General features: G+C 33.1%; 1 protein-coding gene across 3 annotated transcripts in view; it reads right to left on the bottom strand.

The window, feature by feature from the left end:
• Window positions 1-1244: 1244 nt before the first annotated feature.
• The window catches only part of ZEB2 (zinc finger E-box binding homeobox 2), a 133556-nt gene continuing 131664 nt past the window's right edge, over window positions 1245-3136 (bottom strand). For all 3 annotated transcript variants that reach the window (XM_004674676.2, XM_012726605.1, XM_012726609.1), the window contains exon 10: window positions 1245-3136. This exon is cut by the window's right edge and continues 3755 nt beyond it. The gene's annotated coding sequence lies outside the window, so the exon portion shown is untranslated.

Below are 3136 nucleotides of genomic sequence, written 5' to 3'. Positions count from 1 at the left end.
GAGGGTCATTCAATAGTTGGAGTTCTCCCTTATGTCTGCACCAGTCCCAGACTGCATTACAGGGTTGGGAAATATTGTTTGTGTTGGAAGTGGTATCTTTCAGAAGACATGTGAAAACCCAAGGTCTAGGTTGCTGTGGTCACTAAATATACCCTAATGTTTTCTGTGAATATAGGGACGTTCTTGAATTTCCTTTCTAAATTTATATTCTTGAATTCATCTATATATTTTTTCAAGTAACCTGAAGACAATATTCCTCTTTTCCAAGCTAAACTAGCATGGAGGGTAACTATAATTCTTTGCTCTATAATATGACAGGTTTAAGAACAGATAAAAGTGATTCTCACTTAAGGAAAGGTCATAAAGTAAAACCTAAATTTCCTTAGAAAAGAATGATAATTTTACAACTTCTCTATTTTATTACTGACATATAAGTTATATAGAATTTTCTTGTGATTCTGTCTGCAGAAACTTTTATTTTTACCATGTCAACATTTTAAGCATTTTCTATTGTGTAAGATAACAAGCCATAGAATATCTTAACTATACTTCATTCTGATTCCTACCATCTCTTGAGTATTGCTGTACTTTTTTTTTTTTTTTTAAACTAGCAATTAAAGTGTTTGGACACACAGTGAACTCTTTCTCTTTTCTCCTTTGCCTGCTCTGAAAATGGTCAGAATAGGATTATAATGCACGAATCCTTTTCTGAATGTTTCCTTATGTTAGATCAGTTCCTTCTGAGCTCTGTGCTTGCCAATGCTAAGTTTTCTGCCAGGGCAGTAGTCTATTTTTAACATTTTGGGGGCTTATTCTTCGTTCCAACCTCACAGACATATTCTGTGGAGTAAAAGAGAGAAAACTGACTGGGTGCACTTACAAATTAGGATCATCAGAATTTGCAATTTCTGTAAAATCAAAGATATGAATGAGAAAGACCAATTAGAATACTTAAAAGATCATTTGTCACTGCTTTAATCTTCATGTATTTTTTACTCATCATTTTCTTTGACTAAAATTATTCAAATCTTTGTCATATTCCTCTCAAGGCCAAATGGGAACAGCAGTGTTCATGTATATTTTTAATATTTTGAAGCATTTAACATGTCACACTAGATTAGTTGGTAGGCAACTATTTCAATACAGAAAGTTTTAGTTTGTGGCATATTCAGCATCGTATCATTTCAGTATCATTTCTCAGACTAATTCCATATTTCATATACAAATAAAGACTGAGGATTTAGTTCTGTTATTTAGTAGCATTTGTTTAATTCAGAGATTAATGTATCATCATCAACCCTGAAACAGAGGCCCTCTGAAACATCAGACCCAAAAAATTGGACACGGCCTATTAGCCCAAAAGAACATGTTGCCAATTATCTCCATGTTTATTTAAATATTTAAATCTAAAGGAAGCAATCATTCCTTTATACTTCTTTAAATTTAGTATTGACATTTTTATTTTGGGAAAGGAGGTCTTTTTTTTTTTTTTTAACATGGATACAGGAAAAGAAAACTCTCCAATAAAAATATTGTCTAAAAAGTTTGTTTGTCTGCATGATTTACTAAATATGTACAATTTCAATTCACAGCGAAGGTAACAAAGATTTAAACAGCCAACATCACAAATGTCTCAAGTTCTAAAAAGAAAATCACTGTGCACAGTTTAACAATTTAATTGAATAAAAACCAAAGCTAAGCCTTCAGTCTGAATCTTCTTTATGATGGGCACAAGCCATGTTTTCTTCATCTTTGTTACACGATGCATATTTCAGTGACTAAAAGCCCCTTTCCATTTTAGTATATTAAGTTATGTCAGTACATACTTACTAGAGGCATAAATTGCCTCTTGGTACACCTATATGATTCATGATGTGTTCACATATATGTCATAATATTTATTAATATATAAAATGATCAGATGAGTCACCTGTGATTTTTTTTTGTGTATGTCTTCAGATGTAGGAATGTTTTGTTACAAGTAAGTATAAATTTTATTTTTAATTTATGGGAGTGTTATTAAAGCAATAATAATTTGACCAATGTCCCCTTGATATAAAATGTCTAGAAAGAACTATTCTGTACTTGGAATATTGAGGTTTCACATCTCTACCAAATTTGGGTTTGTAAAGTTTACTATTATATGAATCATAATATTGTGGTCATTCTGATATCATGATCAAGTGAGTAAATCAATTAATCACTAGAGACAAATGCCATTGGATACAGAATAGCTGAGTTACAGTTAAGGAGGGAGCCATAACTTTGGCTAACCCTATAAAATCTATAATAAGGTTGTTTTCACATATATTTTTTCCCCCACATAAATTCTTTGGTGTTTCCCCCCTCTTTTGTTAGTGATGTGATTGATGAACATGAAATGTAAAATTCAGATAATTGCACCAAGCATGTTTATTTGAATAATTGCCCCATTGCACAATCAAATAAATCTGCTGAGTGTGTTTGTTTGAATGTTTTTACATGTACATGGGATCACATACTCAAATAAATGCAGCTGTGTTTATTACAATGTGTGGGGTGCTAGACATACACACACTTGTTTGTGTGTGTATTCAAGGCTCTACAAGGAGGTCTGAGTGGCCCTCACACATCTTGGAACACAGCATGGTTTACAATTTTCCAGTTCAAATACATGTAAACTTATGATTGGGCAATTTTCTCAGATTTGTAAGATTTGCTTTCATTAAGGCTTACATCCTTAGAAAGATAGAAAGTAACCTCTTTGGGGGGAAGCTTTCTGATTGTGAAAGTTTTCTAATAAATTTATTAATATTTATTCTTTCTCCTTCCTTCAACCCTCCCCTTCCACTCCCAGTTCAAGTCATGCTAAAGAAGATACACGTTCCGTTTAGTTCCGCTGAGAAACTCTGACACTCATCTTTCTTCTCAGCTATTTCAAGCATAGGCCTATAGTACCTTGTGGAAAAAGGACAAATTGCACACATCTGCTGAGATACAAAAGGGTTTTGGAGAAAATGAACAGGGATGTTCAATTGTTCCAACATTTCATCACCCTTTCTTCTTCTCTAGTCTAGAAAAAAAAAGGGAGGGGGGAATTAACAGTGTGGGAAGAGTAACTACTTGATAAGGGGGAATAGAAGAACACATCTGATGT

This window comes from Condylura cristata, unplaced genomic scaffold (genome assembly GCF_000260355.1).
Source record: "Condylura cristata isolate star-nosed mole 26May11 unplaced genomic scaffold, ConCri1.0 scaffold00002, whole genome shotgun sequence".
Lineage (NCBI taxonomy): Eukaryota > Metazoa > Chordata > Mammalia > Eulipotyphla > Talpidae > Condylura > Condylura cristata.
Note: the sequence above shows the minus strand (reverse complement) of the source record. Positions and strands in the feature narration are given on the sequence as shown.